This window comes from Notolepis coatsorum (assembly GCF_963971535.1).
Source record: "Notolepis coatsorum genome assembly, chromosome: 10".
NCBI classification, from domain to species: domain Eukaryota; kingdom Metazoa; phylum Chordata; class Actinopteri; order Aulopiformes; family Paralepididae; genus Notolepis; species Notolepis coatsorum.
The window spans coordinates 101,186,944-101,203,008 of NC_140174.1; positions in this window are offsets into that span (position 1 = coordinate 101,186,944).

A 16,065-nucleotide genomic window follows, 5' to 3' on the forward strand; every position below is an offset into this window, starting at 1 on the left:
TATAATGGGGGGGGGGGGGGGGGGGGGGGGTGATGCATTTACACAAACACAGGCCGGGCTCTAATATAAGGTTGCAAAAAAAAGTATTTTTTAAATTTTTCGTGCCGTGATATAGAATGATATAAACTCTTGCCAATGGAAATCAAGTGCTGCCTCCCGCTACACTGACTACCGTACATTAACGTTTCCCTCTGGTTAGCTTTAGTGCTAGCCGCTAGCTAACGTTGTCATAATATCTAGATATGTGGTGTCAGCTGGATGACGTTGACTTCGTTTGCAAACGTTAACGTTCGCTATCTATATGGCATTGGCAGACGAGGCTGGCGTTGTCCAGTTGACACATTACAGACCATGATGCTATGATAACGTTAGTAGCTAAAGCTACTGCATGTAAACAACTCAATTCAACTGAGGAAGTCGAGAAGGTACCACACGCTAAACCGTCCCCGGACCCCACAACCTAGTATACACTGAAAAAATGGGAAAGAGCAGGTCTTTGAATTTACACGAATACAGTTAGTGCATTCAACTAATTCATTTATAATCCTTTTGTGATCATGTTTTAATCAAGTAAACTTCCGTTGTTTATGGAGAATGTTGAATTTACTGGTTTCTCTCGCGTTGATTGAAAACTGACAACTCAGTGAAATTACCAACCGGAAATAGTACCGGAAATAGTATTCGACCGCACGAAAGTGTGACCGACTCGTTGAGAGAAGAACTGAAAATTCTTCTTTTGAGAAAGAACTCCCGAATTGAAAGTAAGTTCATCAAATTGATTTATGTTGGTGTTCAAGTGGGCACTGGGCGACATTTCCTCTAACGTTATATTGCTGTTTTCGTACAGTATGTAACTTAACCATTTCAAAAGTCTTGGTGTTTCTTGTCAATGCTAACTTGGCTAACGTTGTTTCATTACGAAAGGGGCTACTAATGTTAGCTAGTTTGAGGTTCATTATGCCTGGGTCCAGTTACTTGTGGAAATTATATGTAATGATTTTACAATTCTGTATCAGACAAGCGTTGGGTTAGCCACTGGCTAGCTACACAGCATAAAATGTTTGGACAGCTCGCGTTAGCTACAATAGACGAGCTAGCTAACGTTAGCTACAATAGACGAGCTAGCTAACGTTAGCTTTAGACAAGCTAGCTAACGTTAGTTAGTGCCTCTAAGCCCTAAGGTATGCTTATAGCTGGGTAGCTAGCTAACGTTAGCTATGGTTAATTAGGGGCCCGGTCACACATGCGTGAACAATAGAATGGGAGGCGCATTTTCTCCCGCAATAATTGTGAATGTGTGACTGGGCCCTAACGTTACTTAGCTAGCTAGCTAGCTCACTGTGTTATATTGTCTAACTACTAGCTAGCTAAATGAAGTCCCATTGATGAACAGAAATAAGCTCAACACTGCAGTGATCAGTGAAATTATAGTTTGTTTCAGGTTCATGGTGTCTACGGTCAAATTGTCTCCTTGTATTTAATGTTATATTCATTAATTATGATAATTCCATAATGTTTTGAATTGTCAGTGCAGTAGACCTTTTTATTATAATTAGGCCTAGAGATTAGAGCTTTAATAATGTAACTAATGATGGTCTTGATTTATGTTACAGGTGCTGGGAATGTAACAGAAATTATCAAGTAGGTCCCAAGCTTTTGCATCACTATTAAGGCATTCTTTAACAGCATCATAACACATTAAAACACATTTAGCTGGTTAGTGTTTGTCCTTGTATGGCGAGACACTACAGGTGAATAGGGTAAACAATCTAACTAATAGATATCACAATGAAACTTCCCCAGTTGATTACTTATATTAAGACAAGACTTTTTTGTATTACAAGTCTTCTGAAATTGTATGTTTAAATATGCAAATTAGGCATGATCTACTTAAATATGCAATAATTTGCATATAATTCCAGGACAGAAATCTGAACATTGGATAAAGCCATTTTCAAAATTATAGTTTCATTTTGTTGACATATTAGAGCCAAAGGTTATTACAGAGGGGATTTTGGATATCTCTTTTTATCACTCCATAAATCAGAAAATACTCCATTCAGTCCATTTTTATGGTAAAATTCCATATTTCGCCATGTTTTTAGGAATAAAATGTGATATAAATCAGGGTATGAATGCGATATCAACAAACCCTTCTGTAAATACCTTCAGAACATAGATATGAATAGAACTGGAAGGTTTGGTGTATGTGAGTGTTACTGAAGTGGAGAATTCTGGCTCAGAGTATGAGGAAAAACTCTTAAAACTCATTTTTGGGAAAACGCCTTCAAAGTTCTGTATTGTAAAATGCCATACTTTTTTTTTGAAACAGATATTTACAAACACAATAACTAATCAAACCATTAGTAATAGACAACCTAAACACATGCCTGATAACTGAATAATAATAATAATGATGTTATTGAACTGAACAGAACTACACACAGGCTACAAACAGTGTAGTACAGTGTAGTACCCCCTAATAGGCAAAACATATTTGAATAGATATCACTATGAAACTTTCCCAGTTGGTTATGTACATATAAACTAAGAAAAAATATATTGCACGTTTTCAGAATTTTATGTTTATATATGCAAATGAGGCACTTCTCCATTAAATATGTGCACATTTATGGATGCAATAAGGCAAAATGAAGTAAAATAAACAACTAAATGTGTGTTATTGACATTTTATTGTCACTAGTTTCATAGAAGACATGTTTAGGAAGCAAAATATAACAATCTCAAAATCAACAAAAAAAGTATATTTGCCTATTCACCTGCAGTGTCTCCCCTTAAAGATATATCCATTATTTATGAATTTATGGCACTAGTACATTTCCATAATGTATGATGTCATAATATACCATTCTAGAACATTTGTGATGTCACAGACCATTCTAGAACATTTGTGATGTCACAATATGATGTCATAATCAAACATTCTAGACCATTTGTGATGTCACAGTATGATGTCATAATAGTACATTCTAGAACATTTGTGATGTCACAGTATGTCATAATAGAACATTCTAGAACATTTGACTTCTATATATATTCAAGAGGAAGAAGCGGACGGAGAGGAACGACAGCGATGGGGATAGTGAGAGTAGGGGGGAGGAGAGGGGGGGAGAAGGGGGGAAGAGGAAGAAAGGGGGGGACGATAGCTCAAGTGGTCCGGGAGACGAGGGTGCAGGAAAAGATGTGGCAAAAGCGGAAGTGATCCATATAGTGGTCAGGCTTGAGGGGGAGAGGGATGAGAGGAAAGTAGGTAGGCTCGAGTGGCCCAAACTCATTGCCGAGCGATTAGGAGAGGTAAAGTACGTGAACGTTTTGTGGGATGGGAATCTGGCCGTAGGGTGTGGTAGTGAGGGGCAGGTGGAGGTGGCTAGGAAGATGCAGAGCATTGGGGGGGTGGGTATAAGTAAGGTGGCGAGAGTAGGGGAGAAGAGGGGGGGGGGATGTAAGGGGGTGATAGTTGGGGTACCGGTCGAGGTTACAGTAGAGCAGCTGGTGGAAGAGCTAAAGGAGGACAGGCGTAATGGCATAGTTAAGAGTGCAGCAAGGATGAAGAGGGGAGCGGAGAGGGCAGTGACGGGGACGGTAGTGATTACGTTTGAGGGTGGGGTTGTTCCTAGGGAGGTATTAGTAGGGCGTAGGATGTATAGGGTTAGGGAATTTGTTCATAATCCTCTTAGGTGCTATAGGTGCCAGGGGTTTGGCCATATAGCTACCACGTGTATGAAGGGGATGAGGTGCGCTAGGTGTGGCGGGGAACATGAATATGGGAAATGTGGAGAGGGAGTGAAGCCGAGGTGCTGTAGTTGTGGTGGGGAGCACAGTGTAGCGTTTCGGGGGTGCGAGGTGATGATGAAGCAGGTCGCGGATCGGAGAGAGAGAAGGGAGGGTAAGTTGACGTATGCTGGGGCGGTTAGCAGGGCAGGACAGGGGAGCCAAGAAAGGGTGCAGGGGGTTGAAGGAGGGCATTTGGCAGTGAGGGTAGAGCAGGTGGAAAGAGACAGGGGAAGGGAGGAGAAATTAGGTATTGTGGCCTTCGTGGCAGGGGTAGTTACTGGTATGGCAGAGGTTACGGGTAGAACAGAGATGGTGAAGATGATTGTTAGGATAGCGGTTCAACATCTGGGATTGGAAGGTCTGGACTGGAAGGAGGTGTGTAAAGAATTGGCTGAGGGGGCTGCGAGGGACAAGGCTGCGAGGGACAAAGCAGCCCAGGATAAGATAGCAGGGGGCAAGGAGGGTCCCGCGGAGGGGGGCTCAGACAGGAAGTAGCAGCAGTAGATGCACTCCAATGGACAATGTAGTTGATGACGGGGTCCAGTAGAAGAAGAAAAAGAAGGTGAAGAAGGATAAGAAGGAGAAGAAGAAGAGCCCATAAAAAGAATTGCGGAGGGCAGTAATACGCCTCGATGCGTCTACTCTGCCGGAAATTCAAATAAGAAGAAGAAGAAGATAATGAGAACCACCAGTTGATCACAGAGGCAGTGCTGACATTTCTGCATGCTTCAGAGTTGTACCAGAGGATATAGCGTTAGTGTATGTATTAGTATTGGACAGGCAAGAGGAGCAGAGAAGAAGGAGAAAGTGTGAGTTGAAGAGGCCTAAAGATGGAACACCACTAGTGTAGTATAAGAAATCCCGCGGAGGGGGGCTCAGACAGGAAGTAGCAGCAGTAGCTGCACTCCAATGGACAATGTAGGTGATGACGGGGTCCAGTAGAAGAAGAAAAAGAAGGAGAAGAAGGAGAAGAAGAAGAGCCCATAAAAAGAATTGCGGAGGGCAGTAATACGCCTCGATGCGTCTACTCTGCCGGAAATTCAAATAAGAAGAAGAAGAAGAAGGAGGCGGTTAGCAGGGTAGGACAGGGCAGCCAAGAAAGGGTGCAGGGGATTGGAGGAGGGCATGTGGCAGAGAGGGTAGAGCAGGTGTAAGGTTTGGCTCTTTCCCCACCACGGGCTTCTTGAAGTACTGTGATGATTGGTCCGCTGCTCTCCCACTCGCTCTGTTCCTTTAAACCACCTCGCTCTGTTTTTCATTTGTTTCTGTTAATCATTTCATTCCCCCATTCACACGCTTCTTCCCAGAGACGTCGTTGATTGGTTCTCTCCCGTCCGCACGCTTTTCAATCACATTCCCCAGCTGTCACTGCTTGTCAATCAATCAATCCTGTATTATTTATACCCCGTTTTCCCCACTCTAGTTTTGTTGGATCGTTTTGATATTTCTCTGTTTGCATTCTCCGTTCCTGCTGCTGCTGCTGTTGCTCTCTATGCTATACCTCCAGGATATTCCAAGAAGCCTTCGTCTTGGACACCTTTTCCCCGTGGCGACGCGCTCGCTCCGCTGCTGTTCCAGCACCATTACGCACTACGTCTGGGTGAGTTTTTTACTGACTGTCTTGATCAAATTCCGTTTTCGTGTGTTTCTATAACACTGAAGATTACCACCTTTTTATCAGACAGTCACTCACCCAGCGTTCGCCTTTTTGTTGTTCTCACTGGGATAATATTTTGGGACTTTACATCTCCCACTGTGTGTTGTTTCACACCGAAGATATTATTCACATTGGATTGTTTTTTGGACTTCACTCTCAGTGTCTATTTTTGCACCGAAGATATTCACTTGGGATTGTGTTTTGGAACAGTGCTCACTGTGTGTATTTACACGAAGATATTCACTTGGGATTGTGTTTGGAATTTTGCTCACTGTGTGTATTTACACGAAGATTAGTTCACTTGGATAACTTTGTATTTGGGTACAAGTCACCTCTCCTGTTCTCCTGCTCGTTCTACCTGCACCCTTGTTGACTCGCTCCCTCTCTCTCTCTCTCGGTTCCGCAACACCTCGGAGATTCTGCCGAGAGAAGTCTGCAGAGCGGTTCAGACGTCAGCATCTGCTACCCCCTAATACCACCACGGGAGAAGCTGCAGAGCAGCAGAACATTTCCCCCCTTGCTTGTGTACCTGTCTTGTTAGACTTGCCTATTCTGTGCTCATTAATTAGTCTCAATAAACAAGCCCTTGTTTTTGGCAACTCTGAATTCCTACTCTCTTGTGTCGTGCGTTTGGGGTCGGTGTCAAACCATAACATTACGATCCAACCAATATGACGACCCCAGCCGACACAGAGAGAGTAGTCACCTTGGGCATCGAGGGGGTGGTAAGGCGTGCCCTACGCTTCCATCGCGCTCCAGGCAATGTACCGGTTAATCATCTCTTTGTCCCCAACTCAGTCCGGTCCCGGGTCCTCCAGTGGGGCCATACCAGCCGGTTCGCCTGCCACCCGGGCGTTCATCGCACGTTCTCCTTCCTGGCTCGTCGATTCTGGTGGCCCACCATGAGGAACGACGTCAAGGGGTTCGTACTGGCCTGCGCGGTCTGCGCCCGCAAGAGAGTCAGCACAGCAGCGGCAGTCCAGTTAGAGTCAGCCAAGGAACACAGCCTACAGCTGGATGCGGCTGCAGCTGCTGTACAGGGACTCCGAGAGCAGGTCCTGCTTATTCAAGGGTCCCTGGCCGCTCTGGCAGGACAACAGTCGGGTATTCTCGTTCAGCTTCACACGCTGAGCGACACCGTTAACGCTTTAATTCCCTCACTTCCTTCAGGAGCATTCCCCGCAGTCCCAGCAGATCCCGCACCTCGGGAACCCCGTCTCTCCGTCCCACGGCTGTTCGACGGCAATCCCGAGGAGTGTGCCACATTCATCATGCAATGTGAGTTGGTTTTCCGTCATCAACCAAGCCGTTTTACTGCTAGAGGGTCCCAAGTGGCCTATATGACGAACTTGCTTTCAGGCCATGCTGCCCAGTGGGTCACTTCCTCCTGGGCAATGGAGGCAGATTTTGTTTTTTCCTATCCAGACTTCGTGGCGGAGCTCCGCAGAGTGTTCCACCATCCAGCCCGAGGTCTGGACCCTGGAGCCCGGTTGGGGACCTTCCGACAGGGGAGCGGCAGGGTAACTGACTACGTCCTGGAGTTTCGACTGGCGGCGGTGGAGAGTGGATGGAACGACCCAGCACTTCGCCTAACCTTCATGAGTGGGCTCAGTGACGCAGTCAGCGACCAGCTCGCGACCCGGGAGGGACCAGATTCCCTCGAGGACCTGTTCAGCCTCGCCATCCGCATCGACGGACGCCTCCAGGAGAGAAGACGTGAGAGAACCCGACGGGGACCCCCAGACGCACCCCCCGAGGACCACGACCTCGAGGAGGATTTCAGTACCCCAGACATACCCCCCGAGGACCACGACCTCGAGGAGGTTTTCTGTACCCCAGACGTACCCCCCGAGGACCATGACCTCGAGGAGGTTTTCTGTACCCCAGACGTACCCCCCGAGTACCACAACCTCGAGGAGGTTTTCAGTGAGTCCAGGGCTCAGGTCTTTCCGCCTCGCCGGCCTTACGACTGTGCCATCGACCGCCGCTCAGGGGCTCCCTTTCCCGACGGCCGCCTCTACAGTGCTGACCGCCCTGCCCCCTCCGTGACTGGTGGGTTTGTTCCCTCCCGAGCCGTGACCGAGGAGGAACCCATGCAGCTGGGACGCAACCGCCTTAGCCCGGCCGAACGGGAGTCCAGGCTCTTCTCCGGCCGTTGCCTCTACTGTGGCCGGGGTGGACACCGTGTCTCCAATTGCCGTGCCCGGCCAAGAGGACCAGGCTCGCCAAGACCCCGGGAGATCCTGGTGAGCCGTCTTTCCTGTTCCCCCACCCGTGCACCACCCAACCGTCTGGCGGACGTCACCCTAGCCTGGGCGGACCAGCGGGCGACGGTGGGTGCACTCATGGACTCTGGTGCTGAGGGGAGTTTCATGGACGTTGGGTTTGCCACCCGGGCCAACATTCCACTTGAGGACCTCGAGAGGCCCTTGGAGGTCTTCGCAATGGATCATCGCCGCCTGGCTGACGTCACTCAACGCACCTGTCCAGTCCTTCTCACAGGTCCTCCGGTGCCATCAAGGGGTGGAGCTCCTCCTGTCGTGCCCGGTGTCTTCAGGTGCCGTCCAGCCCCCTCACCGGGTCCCAGTCCCCGTCTCCGGCCTCCCTCGCCGGTCCTCTGTCCCCGTGCCCGGCCTCCGCTGTCGGGCCCCAGTCCCCGTCTCCGGCCCTCCTCGCCGGTTCTCTGTCCCTGTGCCCGGCCTCCACTGTCGGGTCCCAGTCCCCGTCTCCGGCCTCCCTCGCCGGTCCTCTGTCCCCGTGCCCGGCCTCCGCTGTCGGGCCCCAGTCCCCGTCTCCGGCCCTCCTCGCCGGTTCTCTGTCCCTGTGCCCGGCCTCCACTGTCGGGTCCCAGTCCCCGTCTCCGGCCTCCCTCGCCGGTCCTCTGTCCACGTCTCCGGTCCCCCTCTCCGGGCCTCTGTCTTTGTCCCCCTCTCCAGTGCCCCTGATCGCCGGCTTCCTTGGGTCCCGTCCGGGCAGGCCGGGGCCGTGTGGGTCGCCGGGTGGCTCCCGTGGAGGGGGGGGTACTGTAAGGTTTGGCTCTTTCCCCACCATGGGCTTCTTGAAGTACTGTGATGATTGGTCCGCTGCTCTCCCACTCGCTCTGTTCCTTTAAACCACCTCGCTCTGTTTTTCATTTGTTTCTGTTAATCATTTCATTCCCCCATTCACATGCTTCTTCCCAGAGACGTTGTTGATTGGTTCTCTCCCGTCCACACGCTTTTCAATCACATTCCCCAGCTGTCACTGCTTGTCAATCAATCAATCCCATATTATTTATACCCCGTTTCCCCACTCTAGTTTTGTTGGATCGTTTTGATATTTCTCTGTTTGCATTCTCCGTTCCTGCTGCTGCTGCTGTTGCTCTCTATGCTATACCTCCAGGATATTCCAAGAAGCCTTCCTCTTGGACACCTTTTCCCCGTGGCGACGCGCTCGCTCCGCTGCTGTTCCAGCACCATTACGCACTACGTCTGGGTGAGTTTTTTACTGACTGTCTTGATCAAATTCCGTTTTCGTGTGTTTCTATAACACTGAAGATTACCACCTTTTTATCAGACAGTCACTCACCCAGCGTTCGCCTTTTTGTTGTTCTCACTGGGATAATATTTTGGGACTTTACATCTCCCACTGTGTGTTGTTTCACACCGAAGATATTATTCACATTGGATTGTTTTTTGGACTTCACTCTCAGTGTCTATTTTTGCACCGAAGATATTCACTTGGGATTGTGTTTTGGAACAGTGCTCACTGTGTGTATTTACATGAAGATATTCACTTGGGATTGTGATTGGAATTTTGCTCACTGTGTGTATTTACACGAAGATTAGTTCACTTGGATAACTTTGTATTTGGGTACAAGTCACCTCTCCTGTTCTCCTGCTCGTTCTACCTGCACCCTTGTTGACTCGCTCCCTCTCTCTCTCTCTTGGTTCCGCAACACCTCGGAGATTCTGCCGAGAGAAGTCTGCAGAGCGGTTCAGACGTCAGCATCTGCTACCCCCTACTACCACCACGGGAGAAGCTGCAGAGCAGCAGAACATTTCCCCCCTTGCTTGTGTACCTGTCTTGTTAGACTTGCCTATTCTGTGCTCATTAATTAGTCTCAATAAACAAGCCCTTGTTTTTGGCAACTCTGAATTCCTACTCTCTTGTGTCGTGCGTTTGGGGTCGGTGTCAAACCATAACAGCAGGAGGATAGAGAGAGGGTAAAGGTGCTCCCATAGTCGAGCAGACTGTACACAGAGCAGACTCCGCGGAGGTCCGCGCGGCTCTTTGAGCTTTCATAGTCGAGCAGATCGCAGCGGACGTCCGCGGTCTATTTCCTACATTTCTCGCACCAGTTTTACTACATTTCCCACAATGCTGTCTGTTCTACTGTACTGGCAGATCAGAGGGAACATTATCAGCGGGAGAGAGAGAGAGGGAGAGGGAGACAGAGAGAGAGAGAGAGAGAGAGCACGCGCTTCACGGGCTCATCTCTCTCCTCACGCCACCAATCGCTTGCGCAGTGTCACATTTAATGCAGTTTGATGTCAACCAAAACGCCGAGCAGTGTTTTGTGTGACACCAAGTCAGCGGCGCGGATGTCCACGCGTCAGGAAATAGGATCTTCGCACCTGTGGGTCTGCTGTCCGCTGAGATCAAAGCTCAAATAGCCGCGCGGACCTCCGCGGAGTCTGCTCTGTGTACAGTCTGCTCGACTATGGGAGCACCTTAAGGGAGGAGAAATTAGGTATTGTGGCCTTCGTGGCAGGGGTAGTTACTGGTATGGCAGAGGCTAAGGGTAGAACAGAGATGGTGAAGATGATTGTTAGGATAGCGGTTCAACATTTGGGAATGGAAGGTCTGGAATGGGAGGAGGTGGTTAGGGAATTGGGTGAGGGGGCTGAGAGGGACAAAGCAGCTCAGAATAAGATTGCAGGGGGGCAAGGAGGGTCCCACGGAGGGGGGCTCAGACAGGAAGTAGCAGCATTAGCTGCACTCCAATGGACAATGTAGGGGATGACGGGTTCCAGTAGACTGCGGGAAAAGAAGAAGAAGAAGAAGAAGAAGAAGAAGAAGAAGAAGAAGAAGAAGAAGAAGAAGAAGAAGAAGAAGAAGAAGAAGAAGAAGAAGAAGAAGAAGAAGAAGAAGAAGAAGAAGAAGAAGAAGAAGAAGAAGAAGAAGAAGAAGAAGAAGAAGAAGAAGAAGAAGAAGAAGAAGAAGAAGAAGAAGAAGAAGAAGAAGAAGAAGAAGAAGAAGAAGAAGAAGAAGAAGAAGAAGAACGGAGGGCAGTAATACGCCACGATGCGTCTACACTGCCGGAAATTCAAATAAGAAGAAGAAGATCTCATTGTGCATATTGAGACAGTACTGAACAGATAGACTAAACAACATAGATTGAAGCCTGCATTGTTAGTGCAGTAGACCTTTTTATTATAATTAGGGCTAGAGATCAGAGCTTTAATAATGTAACTAATGATGGTCTTGATTTATGTTACAGGTGCTGGGAATGTAACAGAAATGATCAAGTAGGTCCCAAGCTTTTGCATCACTATTAAGGCATTCTTTAACAGCATCATAACACATTAAAACACATTTAGCTGGTTAGTGTTTGTCCTTGTATTTAAAGATATATCCATTATTTATGAATTGATAGCACTAGTACATTTCCATAATGTTTTGAATTGTTAGTGCAGTAGACCTTTTTATTATAATTAGGCCTAGAGATCAGAGCTTTAATAATGTAACTAATGATGGTCTTGATTTATGTTACAGGTGCTGGGAATGTAACAGAAATGATCAAGTAGGTCCCAAGCTTTTGCATCACTATTAAGGCATTCTTTAACAGCATCGTAACACATTAAAACACATTTAGCTGGTTAGTGTTTGTCCTTGTATTTAAAGATATATCCATTATTTATGAATTGATAGCACTAGTACATTTCCATAATGTTTTGAATTGTTAGTGCAGTAGACCTTTTTATTATAATTAGGCCTAGAGATCAGAGCTTTAATAATGTAACTAATGATGGTCTTGATTTATGTTACAGGTGCTGGGAATGTAACAGAAATTATCAAGTAGGTCCCAAGCTTTTGCATCACTATTAAGGCATTCTTTAACAGCATCATAACACATTAAAACACATTTAGCTGGTTAGTGTTTGTCCTTGTATTTAAAGATATATCCATTATTTATGAATTGATAGCACTAGTACATTTCCATAATGTTTTGAATTGTTAGTGCAGTAGACATTTTGATTATAATTAGGCCTAGAGATCAGAGCTTTAATAATGTAACTAATGATGGTCTTGATTTATGTTACAGGTGCTGGGAATGTAACAGAAGTTATCAAGTAGGTCCCAAGCTTTTGCATCACTATTAAGGCATTCTTTAACAGCATCATAACACATTCAAACACATTTAGCTGGTTAGTGTTTGTCCTTGTATTTAAAGATATATCCATTATTTATGAATTGATAGCACTAGTACATTTCCATAATGTTTTGAATTGTTAGTGCAGTAGACATTTTTATTATAATTAGGCCTAGAGATCAGAGCTTTAATAATGTAACTAATGATGGTCTTGATTTATGTTACAGGTGCTGGGAATGTAACAGAAATTATCAAGTAGGTCCCAAGCTTTTGCATCACTTTTAAGGCATTCTTTAACAGCATCATAACACATTAAAACACATTTAGCTGGTTAGTGTTTGTCCTTGTATTTAAAGATATATCCATTATTTATGAATTGATAGCACTAGTACATTTCCATAATGTTTTGAATTGTTAGTGCAGTAGACCTTTTTATTATAATTAGGCCTAGAGATCAGAGTTTTAATAATGTAACTAATGATGGTCTTGATTTATGTTACAGGTGCTGGGAATGTAACAGAAATTATCAAGTAGGTCCCAAGCTTTTGCATCACTATTAAGGCATTCTTTAACAGCATCATAACACATTAAAACACATTTAGCTGGTTAGTGTTTGTCCTTGTATTTAAAGATATATCCATTATTTATGAATTGATAGCACTAGTACATTTCCATAATGTTTTGAATTGTTAGTGCAGTAGACCTTTTTATTATAATTAGGCCTAGTGATCAGAGCTTTAATGATGGTCTTGATTTATGTTACAGGGTTAGGTGCTGGGAATGTGGAGATGTAAGGTGCACAGAAACTGTATCAAGTAGGTTCAAGCTTTTGCATCACTACAGGTTAAGGCATCCACGATTTGGAAGTAGTTATCCCTTTCCATGTACGTACCTGCACTGCCCATGTACATTTAAGACGTGGAATGCCCTTATTGTCCACCACAATAAAACCCATTCCACTGGGGTCACTCGGAAAGAGAAGGCAATATATGATGTCTAATAACTTTTTTGTGTGTGTCTACAGAGTAAAATACTTTGAAGATGGCGACTCCTGTGATCCTTAAGATCATCTTGACTGATGGCAGCTCTCAGAGATTGACTCTCTCCCATGGATTCCCTGCATCCATTGATGGCCTTGTTATTGAAGTGAAGAAACAGTGTGGACTTCAGGGCAGCTTCAGACTTCAATTTAAGGACTCCTTGTTTGGAAATGATTTCCTTAACCTTACCTCCATTTCAGAACTAGAAGACAAAAGTACTCTTAAAGTTGTGGATATGTCAAGGCCCATTGTTCTCTATCCAGTCCTAAACCCCCAAGCTCTCCGTCCTTTCTCTGGAAATACCTCTCTGCTCTCGTCGGATGGATCTACTGTGGATACAGATATAATGTAATGGATTGAGTCTACAATGTCCTCTTGGCCTACTTCTCAAGTGCCTGCATCTGTGGATCCAGATGTACTGCCATCAATTGAGTTTAGGAGCTCACGGTCCTCTTGGCCTGCTGTTTTTCACGTGCCTAAGTTCCCCTATGATGCTGAAATAAAACTTCAGCAGGCAAATTTAGCTTATAGTCAAAATGGCACTGTACTTACCCCTGATCCCAAGTTGAAGTCAGCCATCCTTGATGGTTTAGTGCAGGAAATTGTTCTGTATAAAGTCTATGTCAGTGATACGGAGATGGAACAAACAGCCCAGAGTCTTATCAAGGCACATCCATGTTTAACTGAGAAGGGGTCCAGCACTGGATATGGCGCATGGAAGATGAGTTTAAAATATAAATTGGGTAACTACCGCAGAGAGCTGAGACAACTGGGCTGCCCAGAGGTGACGGTGAACTCTTTAAGAAACAAACCAACAGGAAAGTGTGCAGCCTTTGGTGTCAAAAAGGCCAAGAGAGCAGAGGTTAACTTCTGCCCACCATACCCGTCAGCAGAAACGGAGGAAAGTCTGGAGGCCATGCAGAAAGATCTACTCTTGGATGTGAAGAAGAGGAACAACAGATGTTGTGAAACTGAAGATGGAGAAGACTTTCGCACATAGAAGACTTGAAGTCGTCCGTGATGCACCAACGGTGGAGCCTTTCATGGCAAGGTGGCCAGCTCTCTTTGAAGTCAGTGAGGTATGGCTTATCTCATCTTGGATTTGCTGTTGATAACGTTACAAGGGAAGTCTTGGGTCCATTGTCAAACTGCTAATATGATTGTATATTTCGTTGTGCTATATCTCCCCCTTCCTGATCGGCTGTATATATATAATAGTGGCTTTCTACCCTCTAACCATTTTATTCTGATTCCTGTGCTTTTTACCTGTTTTCAGATCAATGCTGAATTCAAGAGAATCACCACCATGCCACTTCAGTCCAAGTTCCTGTCTCAGCTTGATCTCCACTCTTGACAACCTGACGAAGCTGTTCCAAAAGAGGAGAGGACAGCTAGGGGAAAAGCTCAAAAGACAAATGGCTGACGTAAGTGCTAACTGGTCCCACTGTCATGAAAAACCTGTAAAGTTATGAATTATGGCTGTTTTGGTGGAATTAAGATTTTTTTTAATTGAGGAAAGGCTATGGAAATGATTTTTTGTTACCACAAATGATTGTACAGGAGGCCATGAGTGCTTTTATTTTTCATCTTTTTCCTTTGACTATTTGCAACTTTTTGTCTCAGTTTGAACCTTTCCTCTAAAATGAGGTATAGTACCGCTTTCAAACCTCTAGTGCCGTTACTTTTTCAATACTGGTATACCGTGCAACACTACTCGCAGCAAGGCTTGTGCCATCGTAGGAATCCTGCTGTTATATTCTCAGAGAAATATGTAGTCATATAACAGTTTGAACCAGTAGTTGACTTTATAATAAAGCACAATGGCTGAATTAAGACACTAATCAAGAAATGTTCCTTTCAGTGTGATGATGTGGATGCTGGACGAGAGTGTATCCTGAAGGGACTGTGTATCTACATGGGTGAAGATCCAGAAAGCCTTGTGCGAGAATATGTGGTATGTACAATGATCAGTGCTTATTTCTTTTCTCATTGAGTCTTGTAGTCCATGCAGAGTAAGGTCTGACCCATGACTAATTGTAACAGAAAGTATATGTTTATATTGATGCCACTGTATGTCTGTTTGTCAGGGCTGAGACATATTTAGTATTTAGCCACAGACTTATCCCCCCCCCCGACATACCACAAAGCGATTCGGGCAGTCCTTTGTGCCGGTGGCAATCAGGCTCCACAACCAGGCAGGGCCAGGACGGGCTAACTGCTGTGGAAATGATCAAGTAGGTCCCAAGCTTTTGCATCACTATTAAGGCAATCTTTAACAGCATCATAACACATTAAAACACATTTAGCTGGTTAGTGTTTGTCCTTGTATTTAAAGATATATCCATTATTTATGAATTGATAGCACTAGTACATTTCCATAATGTTTTGAATTGTTAGTGCAGTAGACCCTTTTATTATAATTAGGCCTAGAGATCAGAGCTTTAATAATGTAACTAATGATGGTCTTGATTTATGTTACAGGTGCTGGGAATGTAACAGAAATGATCAAGTAGGTCCCAAGCTTTTGCATCACTATTAAGGCATTCTTTAACAGCATCATAACACATTAAAACACATTTAGCTGGTTAGTGTTTGTCCTTGTATTTAAAGATATATCCATTATTTATGAATTGATAGCACTAGTACATTTCCATAATGTTTTGAATTGTTAGTGCAGTAGACCTTTTTATTATAATTAGGCCTAGAGATCAGAGCTTTAATAATGTAACTAATGATGGTCTTGATTTATGTTACAGGTGCTGGGAATGTAACTGGACTGGAGGAGCTGGGTTGTGGACTGTGACCAATTAATTAAATTATTTAACATCATGATTGGACTTGTTTATTTTTCTTTTCACCACTTATAGCCCTATTTTAGCTCTTTTTATCCCTATGTATTTGTCCATCTTGTTTTTAACACATACTAATAAGTGTATGTTATGTATTAACTGTTTTTAAATTGCTGTTATGCTGTAATGGACATCTGAATCTCCCCTCAGGGATAAATAAAGGTTTTCAATCAATATAGTGTTAGCCCTTGTTTAACCATTGTCTGTTTTCTACAGGGTATATGGATGAAGACGTCATCACAAGGCCATCGAAGACACCACTGTGGGGATTTATGAGTGACCCCAGTGGAATGGGTTTTATTGTGGTGGACAATAAGGGAATTCCACGTCTTAAATGTACATGGGCAGTGCAGGTACGTACATGGAAAG